The sequence below is a fragment of the Ovis canadensis genome, chromosome 16 (genome assembly GCF_042477335.2).
Source record: "Ovis canadensis isolate MfBH-ARS-UI-01 breed Bighorn chromosome 16, ARS-UI_OviCan_v2, whole genome shotgun sequence".
NCBI lineage: Eukaryota > Metazoa > Chordata > Mammalia > Artiodactyla > Bovidae > Ovis > Ovis canadensis.
This window is the reverse complement of record NC_091260.1, coordinates 48,070,544-48,097,201: the sequence shown is the minus strand read 5'-3', so window position 1 is coordinate 48,097,201 and position 26,658 is coordinate 48,070,544. Positions and strand designations below refer to the sequence as shown.

The following is a 26,658-nucleotide window of genomic DNA, read 5'->3' as shown; positions in this document are numbered from 1 at the left end:
TAGCCTCGCTAGGAATCAGAAGTTCAGAAGTTAGATGGAGCTCTAGCTACAAGAGCATCTCTGAGGTTAAAGGTTACTCAGATTGGAATTACAATGGGTTTTTTTTTCCTTTGGTAGCACTCGCTCTTAGTGGACCAGAGTAGACTCTTATACTGGTGTGGTGATGCTTGGAAGGAACATCTCAGTTTTATGTTTGTATCGGTCTTATTGTGGTCAGGAATGTACTCAGGGTCATGCACAGGCACTCAGGTAATGAATGTTTCCCCCAGTGGTTTAGCCTGGGAGGCATTCCAGAAGGTTATTCTGATTGTACCCCGGGTGGCATCAGAGGTAATGGTGAAGAGCTGGATGTTAGTTAGGGATGCCGTCAGGTTTACCCCTGGTGCATCCCCATCCCGTCTCAGTGGTAGGACTGGGAGGGATGTGTATGGCACCTACGTCGGTAAGGGACAGATTAAGTCTGACCAGGAAAGAAAAGCTTTGGTGTAAAATCTGTCTACACTCTCATCTAGAGCAAGGAGGGATGCCTCTGGTAGAAAGATGGTGCTGGTCGCTTTTTTTCTCTTACAGATGGGAGCTAACAATTCCAGCCTCACTCATTTGAACTGTATCCTGAAAAACTGGGATAGATTTAATCCCCAGGGCTTAAAGAAGATGCACCTGGTCTTCCTATGTGACACTGCATGGCCATGGTATCCACTGCAGGATGGTGAATGGTGGCTGGTTGGAGGGTCTCTTAAGTATAATACTGCTTTACAATTAGACCGGTTCTGTAGAAAACAAGGCAAATGGATAGAAGTAGCCTATGTGTTGCCCTTTTTCTCTCTGCGGACTATGCCAGACTTATGTCCTAAGGGAATAGATTTGGGTGTGACTCCTTCAGCTTCCTCCTGTCCTCCTACTTTGCTAGATGAGATGGAGGACAGGAGACAAAGAGATAAAGAAAAGCAGGTTTCTCCACTCTATCCCTGGGATCATATGTGCAGAGCAGCCAGAGAGACTGAGGAACAGCCACATGAGCTGTTGCCTCTGCATGAAGCACCCACCGGGAGAAATAATCAGTCCATGAGAATTACCAGGCCTTTTTCTTATCAAGAAATACAAAGAATCAAGGAGGATCTGAGAGACTATTTAGAGGACCCAGAAAATATATATATTAGAGCTTTTAAAGGTGTTACTCTGCTTTATGACCTTACTTGGAAAGATGTGATGTGTATCTTGGGACAAACGCTAACTCCTGACTCAAAGAGTTGAGTTTTGGGAAAAGCGGTTGCTTATGAAGATGAATGGCTTGGTAATGAATCAGTAGGGAAGAGGGAGAATGAGATAGCCGCCCTTCCCACTGGAAATCAGGCCATCCCAATTACAGAACCAGACTGAGGCTACAACACAGCTAGAGGAAGATGGGATCAGAGTCATTTTGTCAGATGTATTCTTGAAGGTCTCAGGCAGGCTTGTGCTAAGCCTTTAAATTATGGCAAATTGGCAAACAAAGAACAGGAGGAGAAGGAAGCTCCTGGTAAATTCCTAGATAGACTGAGAGAAGCCCTTGGCAGGTTCACTGAGATTGATCCTGAAAGAGGAAAAAGAGGGAAAAGTGATCTTAAAAGACAGATTTCTCACTCAGTCGGCTCCAGATATCCGCCGTAAACTATTAAAACGGGCATATGGATCAAATCAGTCTTTAGATAATCTGTTAGAAAGGCAGAAAAAAAACAAAGGAATAGGCAGAAGCCCTTGCAATGGCTATGAGAACCGTTCTAAAACAGCCTGAAAAAAAAAAAAAAAAAGCCCAGAGGGACCCAAGTGAAAAGAGATGGGCTTGCTATTACTGTGGAAAGAAGGGACACCTCAAGCGGAGTTGCCCTCAGGCATCTAAGCCGCACCTGGCTCCAGGGCCAGTCTGGAAAGGACCACACTGGAAGAGAGACTGCCCCCAGAGGTGTAGGTTTCAGGGGTTGAACTCTCAAGACAATCAGGACTGAAGGTGCCTGGGGGTCCCCACACAAGCTCCCATCCTAATTACACCTGAGGAACCCCAGGTATTAATAACTGTGCGGGGGGCCAATTGGTCGATTTCCTTTTAAATACTGAGACAACTTACTCCTTGCTTACTGAAGCCCCTAGCCCACTTTCTTCCTGATCTACTTCCATAATGGAGCTGTCTGGACAAGCCAAAAGATGGGCCTGATAATCTGTATTAGCCTACTTCTGCTGACTCCAAAATTCCTGAGTCTGCCATTTGGGCTTCCTGTCCTGGGCTCACTCCTACGCTGAATTCCACAATCAGTCTAACTGCCGGGTCTGTGGAGCTCTCCCTTCTTCATCAGTGGGAGGCTTCCCATGGTGGACATCTTCACTTCAAGGAAAAGACTTTCTCCAAGTCTGCAAATACCTTCGACAACAATCGCATGTGATGCCTCTTCATTGGAGAAGACTCTTGAGAGTCCCTTGGACTGCAAGGAGATCCAACCAGTCCATTCTAAAGGAGATCAGCCCTGGGTGTTCTTTGGAAGGAATGATGCTAAAGCTGAAGCTCCAGTACTTTGGCCACCTCATGCGAAGAGATGACTCATTGAAAAAGACTCTGATGCTGGGAGGGATTGGGGGCAGGAAGAGAAGGGGATGACGGAGGGTGAGATGGCTGAATGGCATCACCGACTCAATGGACATGAGGTTGAGTGAACTCCGGGAGTTGGTGCTGGACAGGGAGGCCTGGCGTGCTGCGATTCATGGGGTTGCCAAGAGTCGGATACGACTGAGAGACTGAACTGAACTGAACTGAACTGAACTGAACTGAACAACCTTAAAATGGACTAGTACAACACTTTGTACTTTAACTATGGACATAATGTGACTTTTCATTTTGATTTTAGCTTGTTTTAATGACTATTTTGCCTTACGTCTGTAACTGTATAATGGGGTTTTCTAACCGTCTAAAAGCTTTTAAGTTACAAATGGTTGTCCAAGCTCCTACGAGTGCCACAGCCTCCTCCAAATATTACTTGGGGCCCCTGGATCAGAGACCCTCAATATGAGGGTTAGGAGAATATGTTGCCTCGACAATTTAGGGACCATGCCCCTAAACAGCAGGAAGTAGTTACGGAATGAAAACAATGCCTCTTTCCCTTAGCAACATAATTCTCCTAAAACAAAACGGGGGAATGAAAGAGTCATTTCCTAGGCAGGTTGATAAGTCTAGGGGTCCCCAAGGAGAGAGGGGTCTGGAATCCTCAAGAAGGAAGAAAGGTAAAAATTTTTTTTTTCCTCTACATTCCTTGAAAGTGAAAGTGAAGTCGCTCAGTCATGTTCGACTCTTTGCTACCCCGTGGACTGTAACCCGCCAGGCTCCTCCATCCATGGGATTCTCCTGGAGTGGGTTGCCATTTCCTTCTCCAGGGGATCTTCCTAACCCAGGGATTGAACCCAGGTCTCCCACATTGCAGAGGGATTCTTTAACCTCTGAGCCACCAGGGACAGTCTACATTCCTTAGGATTAGATAACAATAATGTATCCTGCCTGAGGACAGTCTCTAGATTAAACCTTCTGGCTAATTCTGTTACCGTAAAATGTAAATTATGGGAGTAGGTCTGGTGAGGTCTTTACAACCTCCAGCCATTCTTTGGATTCATTGGAGATTATATAACTCCATTGCTAACACTAAGCAAGTACTCTTTCTACCCTCTTCTGATGTCTATGTCAGAAGTTTTCTCTATCTCCTTTATACTTTAATAAAACTTTATTACACACACACACACAAATAAAGCATGCTCATTTCTAGTTTTTCCATATCTAGAAACTTGACTTCTCTTAGCTAATGTTTCTAATATCAGATTTCGTATATTTTGGATGGTAAAATTGACTATTTGCACTCTAAAAGATAGAGTCCTTAACCAAGTTCATAATTATATTTGTAATCACTTGGGTACAATTTATATTTGCAATCCGTCTGTGACTTCTCTTGCTCACTATTTGGCTTTTCTTCTAGGGAACAGGTGGCTGCAAGTCCAGCCATTCTTTGATATCCATAAATAAGACTGAAAGGCTGTCATCTCTATTTTTCTCTGATAAAAGAATAGATGTGGCTGCTCAGTTCAGTGCAGTTCAGTTCAGTTCAGTCTCTCAGTTGTGTCCGACTCTTTGCAACCCTATGAATCGCAGCACGCCAGGCCTCCCTGTCCATCACCAACTCCTGGAGTTCACTCAGACTCACGTCCATTGAGTCAGTGATGCTATCCAGCCACCTCATCCTCTATCATCCCCTTCTCCTCCTGCCCCCAATCCCTCCCAGCATCAGAGTCTTTTCCAATGAGTCAACTCTTCGCATGTGGCTGCTAAGGGATATTTAATTAGAATTGATAGCATGAAATACATCATACCATTAATAGATGCTTATTGGCAACATGCTTCACTGCCACTGAAGCTCACTGAACCTCAGGTTCTTCATCTATCAATAGGAATAAATATAATGTGCATCTCTTAAAGCTGGTATGAGGATTAAATGGAAAAAATGAAGGTAAAACATTGAGCAGAGTACTTGGCACATAGTTAATAACTGATTATTGTGATCAAAGATTAATAAAATGAGTTATATATTTATGATACATAATAATACATAGGATGGAACAAAATAATTTAGTAATTTATCTTTGTATTCTCCAAACCAATGATTAGATGGGTTGGTAGCCTTGTCAATAGAAAATCAAAAGAAAAAAAATGACTGTGACAGAGAAATGATTGGAAATAATTGTGTCTGTTTATAGTTAGCAACAGCTGGATACCTACAACATATGCATTTTATCTTACACTTTGTTTTTTTGCTGAATACTAGTGGTATTCTGAGTATGTTGATAAATGTGTTCTCCATAGTGGAGCATTAGTTTCCAACCAGAGTCTGAACCAAATGTTAAGTATGCAGTAAGTAGGTCAGGGCTTCACTGAAGAATGTTTGATCACAGTGGTACTCCTGTTGTTGCTGTTGTTTAGTTACTCAGTTGTGTCTGGCTCTTTTGCAATCCTATGGACTATGACCCACCAGGCCCCTTCCTCTATTTATGGGATTTCCCAGGCAAGAATACTGAAATGGGTTGCCTATGCCCTCCTCCAGGGGATCTTCCCAACCCAGGGATCAAACCTGAGTCTCCTGCATTGCAAGCGGATTCTTTACCCACTGAGTCACCTGGGAATGTGAATCTATGTCTTCTCTTATTAAGATTTGCCCCAAAGAAAATGAGTTTTTCCTTACCCATTTGTCAAATCATCCTTAAACTGGAAATGAAGATTGGGCAGAAGTTGGAACTCTTTAGAATGAAAACACTGTAAAAGTCAGAGTCAATAGTATTTTTATAATAAACTCTAAAGATAGACCAAATGTTATTTTTAAATACCAGAACGCATTGCAGTTTGCTTTGATTAAGTTAGCTTTCTTTAAAAACCATACAGAATTAACTTGCTGTCAGAATTCTTCAGTGCCACTTCATTTTCACTCTGCCCTACCTCCCACCAGTTTCGGTGGGTTGGTCTGCTTTAGTGTCTTGGCTCAGGCTTTCATTATTTGGTGGAAGACCATCAAAGTAAAGGGAAAGTTGTTTTTCCTTCCTTAGGTATACAGCCAGAAAGAACAACAATATTTTCAAGTTAAAAAGTCATTGCAACCTAATTGAAAACTTCGGGCTAAATGCTGGGAACGCTGTGTGGTTGACCATTCTGAAAGAAATTGAAAACAGATTCTAGTTGGCTTTAAAACGAATCTAGCTAATAATCAAGATAGATAATAAGTAGACACATAAAGGACAATTAAAGAAGGAAATAGTCTGAAATGAATAGAAAAGAGAACCAGGTTAAGTCAACAGGGTTAACAAATGAAGATTTTCATTTGTGTGGTTAATATAGAGTAACTTTATTTTCCAAAGATAACATTGAAAGAATGTTGGAAAGAGCCCTGATGTCTCTGGATTTTGCCCAGTTCTAAACAAGGATTAACACCAACCATGCATATAGCTGCTGTGAACCCAAGTGATCTCTTAAAGCTGTTGCTTGTTTTCTCCTATTCTTTGAGGATCAGAAAACAAAAAGTGCGTACTTACAACCAAAGATTACATACAACTCATAGAATTGGCGTATACTGTAAAATTTAAGCTACTGGTTCACCAAGGTAGGGCATGTGATTTGAGAATGATTTTAGGTCATACTTCTGCTGGATTTTATATTGCTCATTGAAAAACACATGTGTGTGTATATATGTGCAAATATATAAAATACATAAATATATATGTATAAATACAAAACATATACATGACATGTAAAACACATGCAAATATATGCATATATATTACATATGCATTATTCAAGGAACAAAAAAGGACTCAGTAGAGGTGAGTCCTAAATTTAGGTGAAATTAATCACTTACAAACTGAGAACAAACAAAATAATCACTTACAAACTGAGAAAATAACTCAAAGCATATGTTCTACTAATAGTTAATCAGTAGCTTAAATTTTACATACATAGTTGCTTAAACATATACATATAAATATGTATACAGGTAAGCATATGTGTGTGTATCTATATATGTATTTTTCCCATTAAAAAGCTACATAATCTAAATATAAATGTTATATGTAATATGTATATACATGCATAATATGTGTATATAATTTGAAGTGAGAAATCCTGAGATGGAGTACTGAATTCTGGCTCTGTTACTTCATAGCTGTATGCCCTTAGATAATTATTCAAGTTCTTTAATCCTGCAATAATGTTTGTAGAATGAGGATATTATCATGCACATTCTTAGTGAAAGTGAAAGTTGCTCAGTCGTGTCTGACTCTTTGTGACCCCATGGACTGTACAGTCCATGGAATTCTCCAGGCCAGAATACCGGGTGGTTAGCTTTTCCCGTCTCCAGGGGAAACTTCCCAACCCAGGGATCAAAGCCAGGTCTCTTGCATTACAGGCAGATTCTTTACCAGTTGAGCCACAGGGGAAGCCCTAACATAAGAAGGGATGCACATTCTCAAGTTCGTGAAAATAAATGAGGATGTATGCAAAGTTCTTAGCGTACTGGGTGGCACATAGTAAGTATTCTGTATGTGCCTACCATTGTGTGGAAAGCTTTACACATATTCTCATTTATTATAATAAAATATTTAATATATATACACACATATGTAACAGAAAGAGAGAGAAGGAGGGAGGAAGAAAAAGTCACAGAGAGAGGGAGAAAGAGAGATACCTTTTTTGGAGTCAGATAAACTGCGGATCCCACTCAGGCCCATACCGTCATATCCTTGGCATAACTTCTGCAAATCTCGTGTTATGAACAACGGAGCTAGTGAACATGGTATGCAGCCTTTCATGCAGAGGACAGAGGTAGATTTGTTCACCTTGGTATGCAGAGTTGTGTTGGGGAGTATCTTCCTTCTACAGCTTCATAGACAGCTGGCCACAGTGGCTCTGGAAAGCAATGGAGATGAGGAATTTCACTGAGTGACAGCGGAACACAGGTAGATGACTGTAGGATGCATTCTCCAGCAAAAATTGTAGGACTCAGAAGAGGCAATTGCCCATGCATGGAAAACAGAGATTGCTGCATACTTGGTATGCTTTGGATTATTACATACGTTTTATATAACACTTAAATATATCATAGAAAAAGTAAGAGAGTTGAATCATAAAAAAACAACAGATCATCAAAAAAGCAAGACAGTTCCAGAAAAACATCTATTTCTGCTTTATTGACTACACCAAAGCCTTTGACTGTGTGGATCACAACAAACTGTGGAAATTTCTTGAAGACATGGGAATACCAGACCACCTCACCTGACCTCTAAGAAATCTGTATGCAGGTCAAGAAGCAACAGTTAGAACCAGACATGGAACAACAGACTAGTTCCAAATTGAGAAAGGAGTACGTCAAGGCTGTATATTGTCACCATGCTTACTTAACTTATATGAAGAGTACATCATGCAAAATGCCAGGCTGGATGAAGCCCAAGCTGGAATCAAGATTGCTGGGGGAAATATCATAACCTCAGATATGCAGATGACACCACCCTTATGGCAGAAAATGAAGAAGAACTAAAGAGCCTCTTGATAAAGGCAAAAGAGGAAAGTGAAAAAGCTGGCTTAAAACTCAGCATTCAAAAAACTAAGATCATGGCATCTGGTCCCATCACTTCATGGCATATAGATGAGGAAACAATGGAAACAGTGACAGACTTTATTTTTGGGGCTCCAAAATCACTGCAGATGGTGACTGCAGCCACAAAATTGAAAGACATGTGCTCCTTGGAAGAAAAGCTATGACAAACCTAGATAGCTTATTAAAAAACAAAGACATTACTTTGCCACCAAAGGTCCATCTAGTCAAAGCTATGGTTTTACCAGTAGTCATGTATGGATGAGAGAGTTGGACTATAAAGAGTGCCAAAGAATTGAAGCTTTTGAACTGTGGTGTTGGAGAAGACTCTTGAGAGTCCCTTGGACTGCCAGGAGATCCAACCAGTCCATCCTAAAGGAAATCAGTCCTGAATATTCATTGGAAGGACTGATGCTGAAGCTGAAGCTCCAATACTTTGGCCACCTGATGGGAAGAACTGACTCATTGGAAAAGATCCTGATGCTGAGAAAGATTGAAGGCAGGAGGAGAAGGGGACAAGAGAAGATGAGATGGTTGGATGTCATCACCGACTTGATGGACATCAGTTTGAGCAAGCTCTGGGAGTTGATGATGGACAGGGAAGCCTGGTGTGCTGCAGTCCATGGGGTTGAAAAGAGTCAGACATGACTGAGTGACTGAACTGAAGATATGTTTAAGGTCATAGAAAGAATTGAACTAATTTGAATTCACAACTGAGTCTTAGTTCTGAGTGCACATTAGGGCTAATCATCAAAACAAGATCAGTAGTTTGCATCAGTGTTACTGTAGCTAAACTTTTATCCCAGATTTTAGATATTAGCAGTTTTGCAATGATCAAGAACAGCATATACCACTGAAGTCATATTTGTTGTTGTTCAGTCACTCGGTTGTGTCTAACCCTCTGTGACCCCATGAACTGCAGCGCACCAGGCTCCTATGGTCCTTTACTACCTCCCAGAGTTTGCTCAAATTTGTGTTCATTGAATCGATGATACAATTGAATCATCTCATCTTCCGGGGCCTCCTCATCCTTTTGACTCTGATCTTTCCCAGTATCAGGGTTTTTTCCAATGAGTAAGCTCCTGCTTTCAGGTGGCTAAAGTATTGGAGTTACCTGATACATTATTCAACTTAAATATGCATCAAATTTAGTGAGCAGATTTTGGTATAAGAAAGCATAACCTTTCACTGAGCTTGTAGTAGATGCTAGGTGCTGTGCTAAGTACATTCAAGCACTAATACCTAACCCTGTGGAAGAAGCACAACTGACAGCCTTATTTTTCTAGTAAAGGAATTGAGATTCAGAGGATCATATGGTTTGTAAGTACAATAGTAAAGCAAGGAGTCAAAGATTAGAGGGACTTCAGAACTTGTCTCAGCTTGAAACTTGCTTCTCTAGTGTTTGTGCAAGAGTTCTTAGAAGTGGAATAACTACAAACAATTCAATGCAGAAACTGGAATAAACTTGCAGTTACCTCTTTTGACCCCTAGATGACACTTTTGTATTTATAAGGTAAACTACAAATGGAAACTGATAATTGCAAGATGAGAAATAGTAGGAAAAAAAAGTACATATAGATACATATGTGTTGGCAGTGTGAATTTGGAGTAAAGGTATAAATTACCCTTATAAAATACTTTCTCTCAACTTCCCTGTATATTTTAAAGCATAATAGCTCTGTTTTATAAGTTAGTAAAGTCGCTCAGTCGTGTCCGACTCTTTGGACAGTAACTTACCAGGCTCCTCTGTCCATGGGATTTTCCAGGCAAGAATACTGGAGCGGGTTGCCATTTCCTTCTCCAGTCTGTTTTATAAGACGTCGCTTATTAAATGCATGTATCAGAACAGTTTAGGTGCTTGTTAAAAATGCAGATTTCTGCTTTGGCTTTGCCTCACACTGAAAGGTAAGAGTCCAAAAACTGTATTTTTTAACAAGTACCAGGTGGTAGTTCTACATATGAAAATCTGAGAACCACTGTTTAGCTACTGCTGCTGCTACTGCTAAGTCACTTCAGTCGTGTCTGACTCTGCGACCCCATAGACGGCAGCCCACCAGGCTCCCCCGTCCTTGGCATTCTCCAGGCAAGAACGCTGGAGTGGGTTGCCATTTCCTTCTCCAAAGCATGAAAGTGAAAAGTGAAAGGGAAGTCACTCAGTTATGTCCGACTCTTAGCGACCCCATGGACTGCAGCCTACCAGGCTCCTCCGTCCATGGGATTTGCTAGGCAAGAATACTGGAGTGGGGTGCCATCATCTTCTCTGGAGAACCACTGTTTAGCTATGTAATCCTCACATCTGCCTGCATGTTAGTCTCTTGCGGGAACTTAATGGAATACAAATGCTTTGTCCTCATTTAAGACAATCTCAGCTTTTCTAAGGGTAGGGCCTAAGTATTGCATGTTAGAAAGTTCCCTCAGTGGTTGCCCTGAGGAACCAGAGGCTCAAGGTTGAGAAGCAGATTGGGTGGAATTCAGTAATGACCAACTCCCTTAAGGTTACTAAGACTGGAATTACTGCTTCTGTGATTTCACGGAATCACATTGTCCACTTACACATACATGCATGTATAAATGTATCTTTTGTGTTATTTTATTATAAAAATGACTCATGGTTATAATAAAAAGAAAGACATAGAGAGAGTGAAAGAAAGGAAGGAAGAAAAGAAGAAAGGAGAAAAGAAAGAAAAATACAGGAGAGAACCGAAAGCTAGAAACAGCAACCATTTCCCACAGTCCAGAAAATGACTGCCAGCAGTTTGGTGTTGCTCCTTCTGGTCTGTTTTGTTAAAATATTGGGACCATATCATACAAACAACTCTACATAACTGCTAGTTTGTGTAACATCCTTTATGAACATATCCCCTGATAGCTAAAGATTCTCTGAAAAGAGTTTGCACTGGATACATACAATTCCACTGATTCGAACACACCATAATACTCTTATTAATTCAGAATATTCTCATTCTTTTTCCAATGTAGACTCTTGAGACAGTAGCTCATCTTTATAATGTTTAAATAAATGATCTTATTTCTAGAGAATAGATATGAAGGGGCAGTTTAGATTTTATATTCAGTTTATAATCTTTAAATTAATTGCAGTTGAGTTAGTTTCTAAAGAACCCACCTTGTGTGTTGGAAGAGAGATCAAAGAAAGACTGGCTAGGTCATCTATTAATAGATGCACGTTTACTTCTGAGTCAACATCCATGTGCATGCTCTGCTAGTGGAAGATCCAGAATATCATGTATATCACTAATTAGCATCATTCATTATGACAAATGGAGAAGGCAATGGCACCCCACTCTTGCTCAGTGCTCTTGCATGGAAAATCCCATGGATGGAGGAGCCTGGTAGGCTGCAGTCCATGGGGTCGCGAAGAGTCAGACATGACTGAGTGACTTCCCTTTCACCTTTCGCTTTCATGCACTGGAGAAGGAAATGGCAACCCACTCCAGTGTTCTTGCCTGGAGAATGCCAAGGATGGGGGAGCCTGGTGGGCTGCCATCTATGGGGTCGCACAGAGTCAGACACGACTGAAGTGGCTTAGCAATTATGACAAATAAAAGAGAGTTTTCTCAACTTTTAATGGGGTTTCTTCCATACTTTTTGCATATAATTTTCCTCAAATAATAATGATATTGTAGATAAAGAAAAGGAGTTGACTTCAAAGTATAAATATAGAGCATTAATCCGAATCTTAAAACTCAATAGTTTTAATTATTCAGGATCATTTGGAGACTATTGCATGCCTCCAAGGACAATATTTATTTTTTAATTGATTTTTACTGGAGTATAGTTGCTTTGGGCTTCCTCGGTAGCTCAGCTGGTAAAGAATCCGCCTGCAACGCAGGAAACCCCAGTTCAATTCCGGGGTCAAGAAGTTCTTCTAGGGAAGGGATAGGCAACTCACTCCAGTATTCCTGGGCTTCCCTGGTGGCTAGGACAGTAAAGAATTCACCCACAATGCAGGAGACCTGGGTTCAATCCCTGGGTTGGGAAGATCCCCTGGAGGAGGGCATGGTAACCCACTCCAGTTTTCTTGTCTGGAGAATCTCCATGCACAGAGGTACCTGGAGGGCTACAATCCATGAGGTCACAGAGTCAGACACGACTGAGTGACTAAGCCCAGGACATAGTTTCTTTATAATGTTGTGTCATTTTCTGCTGAGCAGCAAAGTGAATCAGTTAAATATATGCACACACAATTCACGAGGTTGCAGAGTCGGACACAACTGAGCGACTGAACTGAACTGAACTGAACTATTTTTTTAGATTTCCATCCCATTTAGGTCACCACAGAGCACTGAGCTCCCTGGGCTATTCAGTAGATTCACATTAGTTATCTATTTTATATGTAGTAGTGTATATGTGTCAATCTCTAGGGACAATATTTTATTATCATATTATGGATACATACCCTTCTGACACACATATGGCAAATATTTCCCACTTCGTTATTTTTTTTAACTTTATTCACTTGACTCATGCAAATCCAATAAAATTTTGATTTCCAGCTTTTACTCTTGATCTCATGGAAAAAAAGATTATTTCCTATCCCACAGATAACCTGTGTTTTATGACTCATCCCCACTATTTTATTAAAATTATTTCAAACTTAGGAATCATGAAAACAATTTACAGTGAAAACCTGTATTAGTACCCTCTGGATTCTACCATTAACATTGTACTCTTTCCGTTCTTATATGTCTTTCCATCTTTCCATCATTCTATCCAACACACCAATCTATTTTTATTCATTTCAAAGTGGTATTCATCAATTGCATTTCTTGAAAACCTCAGTATGCATACTATATGTATTTGACATAAATTTTGTCCTTTTTTTGTGTACTGGAAATGATTTTATTTTATGATTAAAGTCTTTAAAGTTGCTGCAAGGGAACAAAAATCATACCGACCTTAGATAAATATCAACACTAAAAGATGAAAGATTATTCCAGAAAATGGTTAATAGATATATGTGCGAAAACATGGGGGTACCTATCTCTGGCAAGATGGGAGAGGAGGGAGGTCCAAGATGTAGAGGATATATAGATATATATAACTGATTCACTTAATTGCACAGCAGAAACTAACACAACATTGTAAAGCAACTATACTCTAACAACAACAACAAAAAACCTTTCACACTCATGATACTTTGATTTCTCAATTTCTTAGCCAGATAGAGCACATTTTAAATAGTTACTTCTGCCATCCCACATCAAAGAATATATGAGTGGTGCATTATTTGTTGTTGTTACTTGAGGATGTTTGAATGGATTTCTCTTGTTTCGGTATATTTTTACTTACACATATAGTTTTGTTTTCTATGGTAGCTGAAACTAATTACTATGAACTGGGTGGCTTATGGGATTCCTTGGTGGCTCAGACAGTAAACAGTCTGCCTGCAATGTGGTAGACCTGAGTTTGATCCCTGGGTTGGGAAGATCCCCTGGAGAAGGAAATGGTAACCCACTCCAGTATTCTTGCCTGGAAAATTCCATGGATGGAGGAGCCTGGTGGGCTACAGTGCATGGGGTCACAAAGAGTTGACCATAACTGAGCGACTTCACCTTTCACCTTTGGTTTCCAAACTATGGTCTGCCAAAATTTCCATTGCCCAAAGTGCAATTCATGTGGTGTGGGTGGCTTAAAATAACATATTTATGCTCTTGCAATTTTGGAGACCAGAGTGTGAAGTCAGTTTCAGTGGGCTACAGGGGGCAGGACTGGTTCCTTCTAGAAGCTCTGGGGAGAATCCTTTTCCAAGACTTTTCTAGAAGCTTCTGACTGGCTGTGTCCTTTGACTTGCAATCCCTGTCTTGTTGTTGTTGCTTAGTTGCTCAGTCGTGTCTTACTCTTTGTGACCCCATGGACTGTAGTCCTCCACCTCCCCTGTCCATGGAATTCTCCAGGCAAGAATACTGGAGAAGGTTGCCATGCCCTTCTCCAGGGGATCTTCCCAACACAGGGATCAAACCCACATCTCCTGCAGTGGAAGGCAGATTCTTTATGATTGAGCCACCAGAGAAACCCTAATCCCTTTCTTAAATCATTCCAAACCCTTTCTTCCATTGTCATGTCTTTTCTACAGTCAAATCTCTGTCTTTCCCTTTCTTATAAGGACATTTGTAATTACACTTAGTGTGTACCCAGATAGTCTAGGATAAAGTTTCCAATTCTAAACTTAATTACATCTGCAAAATTTCTTTTGCAAGACAAGGTGACATTCACAGTTTCCAAAGATTAGGACCTGGGTATCTTTGGGGCTATCATTTAGCTTAACATACATGCAACTATTTCATCTTTTTTGTTTGTTTGTTTGTTTAAGCAGCATGAAATAAGAATCTGATGGAATCTTTTCCAAACAATAGCCCCAATTTTTTGAAAATACAAATATAAAAGATTTTAAAATGAAAAATTCTCAACTCTAATTGAGATATTTTTGTCATATACTATATTCCTCATGTTTTCTCTATACATTGATTTCTTTCAAAGTTTAGTAACTTTTTGTCATTAGTATGATAAAATATGGCAATAATTTGATTTATTAAAATTTATTCTAGGTGCTTCTCTCAGCAAAATTTCTTTAAAGTTGGAAAAAGGAAGAGAAAAAAATTGAAGAATGCAGCTTTGTTGTTCTAAGAAAATGGATATTAATGTCCTATATACTAATTTATTCTTTGCCAGAAAGTTTATATCAAATAATTATTTTATATGAAGGGGTGTGTGTGTGTGTGTGTGTGTGTGTGTGTGTGTGTGCCTTCAGTGGTGTCTGACTCTTTGCAACTTCATAGACTGTAGCCCTCCAGGCTCCTCTGTCCATGGAATTTTCCAGGCAAGAATCCCAGAATGGGTTGCCATTTCCTACTCCAGAGGATCTTCCTGACCCAGGGATCGAACCAGTGTCCTACACTGGCAAGTGTATTCTTTATCTCTGCACCATCTGGTAGGGTGTTTCAATCCATTTGTGGAATATAAGAAAGAAAGAACAAAATTGCACTCACTCAACTCTATCAAATATTAAATTATAAGCAGCTAAGACAAGACAATCAACTAGAAAACAAGCCAGAAGGCTAAAAACTATATACATCAGAATCTTTATGCTAATTCTAAAATATCTAGGCTGTTATAATTTGAGAGTTATCTTTGAGTGTTAGCTTTCTTCCAGTACAAACAACACTTGTACTTAATTAACATTGTTTTTCCCAGTTGGCTGTTTTCTAAGCAAGTTATAGAATTACTAACATTAAAATATTTTAATTAAAACAAAACCTTTGGCACTGTACTATAGTTTTTAATCTTTGGTAAATAAACATGACTTTGCAAGCAAACACATTACTGGATAAATGCTCTATGTTGAATTGATCAGACCCATTTCTAGAGAGTGTGTCGCCAATTAATTGTTAATACAAGTGCATGCTTTTTCAAAACAGTTGATGATACATCTAGTTCCATGGACACACCCTAAATGAATAAGTTGCCATTTTAAAGTTTCTTTGTAATTACTATTCTAAACTATGGAGTCAGGGCTTAATATGTCTCTAAATTAATTATGAATAAATTCTGTCTGCATGTCTTCTATTTTTAATAGTATTAATTTTTCAGGTTCACAGAATAATTGAGCAGAATACTGAGAGTTCTTACATACTCCCAGCCCCCACCATCTGCAACCCACAAAAGATTGGTATATTTGTTATAATTTATGCACCTACATGGGCTCCCCTAGTGGCTCAGCAGTAAAGAATTTGACTGTAATGCAGGAGCCACAGGTTTGATCTCTGGGTCAGGAAGACCTCCTGGAGAAGGAAATGGCAACCCACTCCACTACTCTTGCCTGGGAAATCCCATGGACAGAGGAACCTAGAGGGCTATAGTCCATGGGGTAGCAAAGAGTTGGACCTGATTTAGTGACTAAACAACAATAACAATATGAACCTATACTGTTACACCATTTTCACCCAAAGCCCATAGTTTATGTTAAAGTTAACTCTTGGTATTGTGCCTCCAATGGGTTTGTCCAATTTATAATGACGTATATTCACCATTATAGTATCATATAGAGTAGTTTCACTTCCCTAAAAACTTCTATGTTCGGGCAATTCATCCTCTCCTCCTCCGCCACTCCTAGCATTGATCTTTTTACTGTCTTCATAGTTTTACCTTTTCCAGAGAGTCAAGGTTGGAATCATACAAGATACCTTTCTCAGATATGTTTTGTTTTCAGATAGCAATGTGCATTAAGGTTCTTCCACGTGTTTTTATAGTTTGACGATTCATTTCTTTTTAGTGCTGGATAATATTCCAACTATCTAGATGTACAACAGTTTGTTTATCCATTCATCTATTAAAGGGGCATATTGGTTAGTTCCAACTTTGGCCATTATGAATAAAGTTGCTATAAATATACATGTACAGACTTTTGTATAGACATAAGTGCTCAATTTATTTGGATAAATACTAATGACTACAATTGATGGACTGTATAGTAAGAATATGTTCATCTTTATAAGAAACTGCCAAACTGCCTTCCAAAGTGACTGTATCATTTTGCATTCCCACCAGCAATGAATGAGGATTTCTGTTGTTCACATCTTTGTCAACATTTGGTGTTGTCAATGTTTCAGATTTTTGCCACTATCCTAGGTATGGAGTGGTATCTTGTTGTTTTAATTTGAAATTCGTTAGTGACATATGATGTTGAACAAAATTTAATATGCTTATTTAACATTTGTATATCTTTGGTGAGGTGTCAGCTCAAATCTTTGCCCATTTTTTAATCAAGGTGTCTATTTTCTTATGAAGGTGTCCATTTTCTTATGAAGTTGTCCATTTTATTGTTGTTCAGTATTGAGTTCTTTGCATACTTGCATAATAATCCTTTACCAGATAGGTCTTTTGCAAATTTCTTCTTCTCTTAGACTTGTCTTCTCTTTCTTTTCAGTGTATGTATATATTTTGTTTTCTTTGTTATTCTATATCTGAGTTTTAATTTCTCTTTCCATTATAATGTTTATTTATTTAAACCTATAATGATTATTTAGGGGTTTCCCTGGGGGCTCAGTGGTAAAGAATCTACCTGCAATGCAGGTGCCACCGGAGATGTGGGTCCCATCCTGGGTCAGGAAGATCCCCTGGAGGAAGGCGTGGTAACCCAATCTAGTACTCTTGCCTGGAAAATCCTATGGGCAGAGGAGACTGGCAGGCTACAGTCCACAAGGTTGCAAAGAGTCATACAGGACTGAAGTGACTTAGCATATAATGATTATTTAATTGATGTTGATTTTTAGAGTCGTTTGAAAGAACTTCCTGTGAAGTTCAGATATTCCTTAATACAAAGGCAAACATAAATATTACCATGAATTGTGTGGGTGACAAAGAGTCAAATGTTACAGAATCACAGTGTGATGGATGTTGGGTCAGACAAGGCTTATTTATTAGCAGTGACTTACTTGGACACACCAGTCTCAAAGGAAAATTCAGACCGTTGTCTCTGCAAAATGAAAAAATACTGAATGCCAAGAACCTTCTTATAAATAGTTGAAATATAGCATATTAAATATGCAAGTGCTGAGACATTATTACATTTCAAATGAAGAAATAGAAGTGTCTTTATATTCATTAAAGCTTGATTTTCTTCCTAAAGTTTTATAGCCTGGATTTCACGAATCCATAGGAGATGCATAGAAGCCTTAGGAGTGTGTCTCAGACTACCTATTGAGAAGGGCTATTTTATTTTCCAGTTGGTTGTAGGTTGATACACTTGCCTTATATGTATCCCTCCTTTATTTTCAGTTATGGGTGTGTGTGTGCATGTGTGTGCGTGCGTGTATGTGTGTATTTGTGTGTGTGCATGTGCGTGCATGTGAGAGAGAGAGATAGTGATATGGGCTGGTAACATTTGCAGCTTTGAAAAGCATTTTGACTGTTTTCTGTTGTTTGTAGGCCCTGGTGGAGAGAGTGCCATTTAAATTGGTTCCCATATTTCAGTAGAAATTAAAGAATCTCAAGTTGTTGGAGACAAATGGCAGTTCTGCAGACAGCAGATGAGCTGTGTTTATCAAAGGAAGCAGAAAGCATAAAATAGTAATCAGAAAGATCTGAGTGCAAAACCAAAATATATGTGTAACCCATTAGTTTTATGCTTGATTTTTATAACTGAAAGAACATCAGAGGCCTGATTTAAGACATCACCATATAAAGTCAAAATCTTCACCCCAAATCCAGATTTAGCATTCCTTGAATTGAAAAGAAGTTGGGTATGCATCCTTTGAGGATGCATCCTTCACTTCAGTCACTACACAAATACTTCCTATAAATTTTCTCCTTACTTGCCTCTAATATGTTGCCATCCACTAATTAGAGTAAATGCGTTCTGGGTAAAGGGAAATAACCAGAGATTTCAGGTTTCACAGAGAACAGACTATGAGTCAACTCTAGCTCCTGAGATCAGGAACAGCACATCAGGAAAAGTGGAACTTTGTGTAGTGAGCTGATAAATGAGTTTTAATTGGATTCCATCTCATAGTAAGCCCAGTGGAATACTGAATCCATCTCCATTTTTAAGTGTATGCTTGAAATAAATACTCTCAACAACTGGAGAATCCCAGCCTGATTTTCTGTCACTGTGGAGAGCCGTATCAACCTGGATAGGATTTCTCCAGACTGTTGACTATGAGAGAGTAGTGAGTAACTAACTTATTTAAGCTGCTGTTACTTTGGGTTTTTCTCTTCCAGTCAAAATGAATCTTAACCAATATATTACTTAATATTCTTTCAATCCTTTTTCTAAGTTATTTCTTTACTTATAATTGAAAAACTTAAATAGGACCTATTCAGATTATCTCAGTTCTCAAAAACACCAAGAATTTGTCTTCATTATTTTTTTCATATTTTATTTTTAAATTTAAAAAAATGGCCACACTATGCAGCATGTGAGATCTGTTCACCCATCAGGGATCAAACCTCCTCCCCCTGCATTGGAAGCACAGAGTCTTAACCACAAGAATTCCAGGGAAATCCTGGCTTTATTGTTGTCATTTTTATATGTCAAGTGTCTGGAGTTCAGAAAGGTTAACGATATAGGAAAACATCACAGTAGTATATCTGCAGTAGGGAACCTCAACTTTTTAATGTTCCAAGCCATTCTCTTGATGCTTATACAGAAGTACTTGGGACTTTTTCTTTCTTTTGGCCATGTGGCATGTGGGATCTTAGGCCCCCGACCTGAGAACAAACTCGTGCCCTCTGCCTTGGAAGTGCAGAATAGTAACCACTGTATGTCCAGGCATGTCCCAGTATTAGCTTTTATGTTGAAAGTTCCCTACTTATGGGATCTATTTTCTCTGTGAAATAGAAAATGAAATAATTTGCTCACCATGACAGGGATGGTGCTAGGTTAGTGGAGAGTGATGATGAGTATTTGAAGTGAGAGAGAGAGAGATATAGAACCTTGTGACACAAAGTGTAGCCATAGGTTAAGTAGTTTTGACATTCCCTGGTAGCCTGATAGAAATGCAGATCTTAGCACCTGACCAACTGAATCAAATCTGCATTTTGAAATTTCCCTAGGTGATTTTTTTGTATTCATTAAAGTTTGAGATGCCCAAGGACAAGCAGAGTTATTGTCAAGCAGCATTAAAAGGCCAGCTGAAATGGAGACTATGCATTTATAAGCTTAAGTTTAGCAAACCTCTCTTGTTGCCTATCCAGAAGTCATTTCATGATTGGGGACAAAACTGAAGTCCTACTGACATGGTCAAATCCTTGCTTTCTCTTTTGTTCATGTATCAAGGGATTATGACCCAAACCTGGCCAATGGAAGCTTATGGGTAACACACTGAGAGAATTTTCAGAGAGACTTTCATCTCATTCAAGCAAATGAATAGCATTAAACTCCTACTTTCTTGGTCTGAATATTTTTCTAACTATGTGTGATTAATGAGACTATAGCAACCATTTTGCAGTCTTGAAGACATAAGCCCCAAAACCAAGCCAAGATAACAACCTGATGAATTAAAGCTAGAAGTACCATCCCCTTGGATTTCTTGTTATGTGAAATAATAAGCATCTTTATTGTTTAAAGTGTTTTCATTTAGTTTTTCCATTACTTTCAGCTAAGAGTTTCCTAAGTGAAATAAAATGGTTTTGTGGTTTTTCTCTTAAAATCCTTAGAACATTAGATTAAGGTAAAATAAAGCAGACTACCAAATTATTCAGTACGAGTTTTACAGAGTGAGCATGACTGAATAAAACAGTCGAAGGTATAGACAAAATCGCAGTCGAAGATATAGGCAAGTGTTGCCCTGTGCCATAAGGTTGGCATTGGATAGGGACAAGCCAACAGCCAGGATGTTGTTGAAGGGATGACCAAAAACATAAGGTCAATATTTGACAAGACTAAAAAATTGTCACATTGAGAGAAAGAGTTAGAGAGGAAGCTGTAGTCAGAAAAAGAACTATAGAACTTGAGATTTCAGAGGTGAAACAGTTCCTACAGATGCTATCCATGTAGATGGATGAAATAAAATAAATCTGAAGACCATTGGAGTTCAGGAAGTCAAAGAAGTATCAAACCAGGTTATCAAGTGAGTCAACCACATGAATATTGAAGACACTTGGAATTATAATAGATCTTGAGTGTTGGTTGCTCAGTTGTGTCCTACTCTTTGTGACCCCATGGACTATAGCCCATCAGTCTCCTTTGTCCATGGAATTCTGCAGGCAAGAATACTGGAGTGGGTAGCCATCTCTTTCTCCAGGGGATCTTCCGCACCCAGAGATCAGACCTGGGTCTCCCGCATTTCAGGCAGATTCTTTACATCTGAGCCACCAGGGAAACCCATTATAAAAAGGAGTTTGGGTATATTCTGATTAACTGGTTGCTGGTGATAGTTTTCTAAACCCAGGGAATCAAGAGCTTTGACTTTGTATGTGTGTGTGTGAGAGAGGAAACTTTCTCCATCATGTGGATTAGACAAATATCCCCATCTCACCCCTTTCTTTTTGGATTTTGTGCATTACTTGGAGCAGTTAGGAGGCAAATAGAGCTGACTTAATCACAGCTGTATTTCCTTTGCTTTATTGAATCCATTTGGGCATGAGTAGCGATAGTTCATCTTCCATGTCTCAATGAAAAGCAGAGAAAGAGGAGGTGATTATTTTCCAGGACAATTATTCTTGGTTTATCAGTCAGCTTCCTTGGTAACTCAAACAGTAAATAATCTACCTCTAATGCAGGAGACCCAGGCTTGATCCCTGGATTGGGAAAATCCCCTGCAGAAGGGAAAGGCTACCCACTCCAGTATTCTTGCCTGGAGGATTCCATGGACAGAGGAGCCTGGCAGGCTACAGCCCATGGGGTCTCAAAGAGTCAGACATGACTGAGCAACTAACACTTTTACACTTTGCTACATTAGTAAACAATAGCATATGGGAAACAGCATTCATTGCTTGCTGTGATTATCTGCCACTCTCCTGGTCTCTAGTGGAATCTGTTGGACCTCACTGGCACCACTGGGGTCTGTTGGGGTTCTTTTAGATCTTTTTGAGCTCTGTTGGACTCTACTTAGCTCTACTAGTAGGTTTTCAGAGCTCCATTGGATTCTGCTGGGCTAGACTCAGCTCCATGTACATTTTGGTAGTTATTTTTGGGAATATACAATTGAAGACCAGAGTAAGAGGGCCACATACAAGTCATTCTGTGGTATTTAAAGCTTCTTCTGGATAACATGATGGCAAAGACACATCATTTTAACTCCAGTCAAATTCTTCTGAGCCTTTTTCTCCAGTAGGCCTTAATACATCAGATTCTTAGCACACTCTTCTTCCCTCCTTGAACCCACACACATCTTTGATGACCCCAGCCCTTCTCAAAATGCATGCCTAAGGAAGTTCAGTACTGCCAGCAAAATTTCCTGTTCATTCCAGAGTAAAACCTGGTGATAGGCTGACTCCTGAATTCCTTCTTAGAGGAGTTACTTGAGAAAACTTGCGAATATAAATCCCTTCTCTGCCCTTTCCACCAATCAGAACCATCTCATCCAGACCTGAGAGCCACCTCTTTGAAATGCAAACATTTCATGACTCTAGCTAATTTTCCCCTTGGGAAGATAAGAGCCTAACTTTGTATATCACTACCTCCTGTCATGAAGATACAGTAATTTGTTTCTCTTTCAGATAAGCACCAGCTGCTGCTGCTAAGTCACTTCAATCGGGTCCGACTCTGTGCAACCCCATAGACGGCAGCCCACCAGGCTCCCCCATCCCTGGGATTCTCCAAGCAAGAACACTGGAGTGGGTTGCCATTTCCTTCTCCAATGCATGAAAGTGAAAAGTGAAGTTGCTCAGTCATGTCTGACTCTTAGCGACCCCCTGTAGCACAAACCCAAATGACTTGGTCACAGTAACTGACACCTTTCTTGATTTTTGTAAGTTTTCCCTTCCCCAGCTATACTCAATCTCTGTTCCCTCACTTGTCCTTAAAAGCCCCATTACCTCTGCAAAGTTGAGGTTGGACCCTTTTCCCTATTGCAAGAGTGTATTACTGAATAATAATACTGCTTTAACTGCTGTTTATCTTCAACAGTGACAAATGTCACATTTTTCATATTCCAAAGCACATCAAATGACCAAGCCCAGGGTTTGTAAGGCAAGGAAACACGACAAGGGCAGAGAATAAGCAAGTAGATAAACCAATGATACCATACATAGCTTTTTAATGAGTACGCTAGATTCTAGAAAGTGTTCTTCCTATCAGATTTCAAGAAATGCTAAAAACAGTGTTTTGACACAGCAAATATAAATAGAAAAAAATTATAGCTATGTTGCTTAATTGGTCAGCACAAAATTTCCTCAAGGGAACTAAACCCACAAATTTTAAAAAATGTATAAAGTTTAATATCAGAAATATGTTTCTTGTTTTCATTCTGAAATGATGAGTAATATTCCAGCATTCTTTAAAAGAAAGCCAATTACATGTACTGCCTCAATACTAAAAATATGTATTTAATAGTGAAAAATGGGAAAAGTCATAACAATTGTTGAAAAGTCATCTGAAAAGCCTCTAAGATCCCTACTTCCTGTAAATTTTCTTAAAAATCTTTCCACCAGATTTCTAGCTTGCTTAACAAAAGCAAGGTACACTGTGTGATTGTCACTTAATGTGCCTCCTCAGATCTTTTACAACCACTTTTTTTGGCCACATTAGTATAAATAATGGCAACTATTTAAGACAGTAGGGTCTCTAGTGAAATTGTTCAGTCTTGTACATTTCAATTCATTATGCTCCAGCAGACAGCACAAAATGTACTATTTGGATGATATTCACAGCCCAGTGTCAAGCAACAGTCTCAGAATATTAAATTCCTCCCAAGAGTGTGTGTGTTCCCTTATGTTCTGTGATATTTGACTTGAAAAAAAAATAACTCTGCAATGTAGTGACAAATATGCAGCGACAGAGGTAATATATCTTCAATTCAAACTCATCTTTAAAATCTTTAGCAATTAATGGGAGGGCAAAAGGCACAATAACAAGTGGACAATTATATTGAAAGATTTGAAAGATTTGCTGTGTTCAAGGCATTAAATGATCATCTGTTAGGTGAAAAGATTACCTACATTTTGTGGGTGAGGGATTAGAGAAAAAGAGAAAATTTAATAAAGTATCATCGTTGCCCTCCATGAACTTGTTGCATAGTGAAAAGTTCCAGGAACTGATGTTAAACATTTATGTGTTTGTTGATGTTGGTGTTGATCCTGACATAGTCCTGTGTTCACAACAATATCACACTGAGTGGAGAATAGGGAGAAAAAGAGAAGGAAGCTGCCCTTTCAAAATTATTTGAACAAATCAGAGACATAAATGAACATTGCCAAAATACCACTTAAGGAGATGAAAATTTATCTAAAAATAGCTTGTAGTAAGCTTGGAGAGATTGTTTTATATAAATATGACTAAAATTTACATGGTTACAGCAAATCAAATAAGAAGTCAAATGATCTAAAGAATTAGATCAGATTTAAAATAAAACAAATGTCAAAAATAACAACATTAACAATAGCAAAAATTACATATTCATTGAGTATTTACTCTGGTGTCAGACATTGTGCTAGCCTATTTACATACTCTTTAACCTAAATTTTAATTTTTTTTACAGCCTTTTTAAAAATTGGAATATAGTTGATGTACAATTATACAAGTTACAGGTGTACCAAATAGTACACCTGTTTAGTATCATATAGATTCACAATTTTCAAAGGTTATACTTTATTTTAGTTGTTATGAAATATTGGTTATATTCCCTGAACTGTACAATATATCCTGTAACTTATTTTATCCCTAATAAACTTTTTTATATATTCTCTTTTAATTCTTAAAACTGGCCTGTGAGTTTTGGTGCTATTATTATCATCATTTCACTAGTGGTGAAAACTAAGACTTGGCATGATCTGGTAACTCTCTCAAGTTTACAAGCTATTGCGTTAGGGAACAAAGATTTGGATCAGTCTCCAGAATTTGTATTAGCCTGAATTGTCGGCTGGGGTACCTTTTTAAATAGTAAGAAGTAAAAAGTCTATAGTTACGTGATCATAATATCATAATACTCTATAGACTACCAAATAAGATACCATGAATGTGGGGGTTTATTTTCTCTGCAGAAGAAATCTTAATTTGTCCCAGGACAGCAATTCTTTATGCTGGACCTTGTAATCCTAGGGGAGAGTAAGTGACATTAAATAAGGGTGAAGGACAGACAGAGAGAACAGACTGTGGTTGGCTGCCAAGGCTGAGGGATAGAGGGAGGGATTGGGAGCCTGGGATTAGCAGATGCAAACTCTTATATATAGGATGGATAAACAGCAATGTCCTACTGTATAGCACAGAAAACTATATTCAATATCCTGTGATAAACCATAATGGAAAAGAATATGAAAAGAAATGTGTATATATGTATAAATAACTGAGGTTTCCCAAGTGGTCTAGTGGTAAAGAACCTGGGTGCTAATGCAGGAGGTGCAGAAGATGTGGGCTTGATCTCTAGGTCAGGAAGATTCCCTGGAGAAGGAAAAGGCAACCCATTCCAGTATTCTTACCTGGGAAATCCCATGGACAGAGGAGTCTAGCAGGCTACATTCCAAGGAGTCAACTAAGCATGTACGCAGTTGCACATACCACGTGTATAATTGAATCACTTTGCTGAATAGCAGAAATTAAGACAACACTGTAAATCAGCTACATTTCAATATAATTTTTTAAAAATGGGAGTAAAGGAGATGAGATTTTTCTGATGTGATTTCTCTAAAAGAGATATGATTTAAAGAAAGCAAAAACTGGAACAAATCTTATTCTGGAATCTTTCTTGCTAGGAAGAAGCTATTTACAAATATTATTTTGCCTTATTGGGATTCTACTGTTAAGGAGTGAAGCCTGACTTCTAGCGTATTGTCTATAGAGGGCTAATAACCCTGAGTCCTGGCATTTGGGGAATAAACATGAGGTTGTCCAAACTCCTGGGGTAACATTCCTGCCACCCCAAGTTCACTGAGCTGAGCATGGGGTGGTGGCGGCAGTAAAGGTGACATCTCTCCTCATCACTTGCTCAAGAGAACCACAGTGTAAAATTAAGTCAGTCAAAGAAAACTATTGGTAAAATAGATAAAAACTAGTTGATGTAGAGAAGTTCTAGACTGAGACTCCTGCTTCCTGGAGAGACACCTCTACCCCGGGGGTGAGTTCAGCAATGCTTTATTGCTAGTGCCCTTCCCCCACTGGATCTACAAAGCTAGAGATACTCTTTGTGCTAGGAAGATTTTCCCAGGATAAGCCCAGTTCCTGGTACAGTCCTTGGACATTGTCTTCTAACAATCCCAAATAGACTGACTCCATCAGGACACAGGACACATCACAGCCTTGATCTCAAGAAAGGCTCCAAAGACTCTCTGGGGGCAACTATAATTACAATTTTAGCAATATTATTTTTGATTTAAACTAGTTGGATTAGATGATCTTTTAAGTCCCCTTAGATATAACACTTTATGACTAAACAGTTTGTGGGCAGGCCTGGGAACACACCCATCACATTTCTTTGGGAAAAGACATTACAAATCAAAACAAGCTCAATTAATAGACTTCTGGAACACAATTCATTAAAGGCAAGAATAGATGAAATGGGAATAAAACGTATAGGCTTTGGAAGAGAACATATTGTGTCCATATTTGTCAGAGCTTAGGGTCACTTTGTTAGTCCAAATGCTGAAGTATACATGGGGCCCATTTGATGGGTCTAAGAATGTCACTGAATGCTTTGATGGGACTTGGTGATGATTTTTTTCCCCTCTGAGTTGAACTTCTTAGCTGGTTGTTTTATTGTTTAAATAAATATGCACTCACAAGGAAAGCTATGGAAATAATAGAAACATTAGAAAACCAACTTCATAATGAAGAACTAAAATATTAAGTATATGAGGCTATGAAGGAACCTTAAAATTTCCTTCTTGAATTTGAAAAGATGCTGTG

At 38.9% G+C, this 26,658-nt stretch overlaps 1 pseudogene; it reads left to right on the top strand.

Moving 5' to 3' along the window:
- The first annotated feature begins 252 nt into the window (after positions 1-252).
- LOC138422035 (probable inactive 1-aminocyclopropane-1-carboxylate synthase-like protein 2 pseudogene) overlaps positions 253-26,658 on the top strand; it is a 44,663-nt pseudogene continuing 18,257 nt past the window's right edge.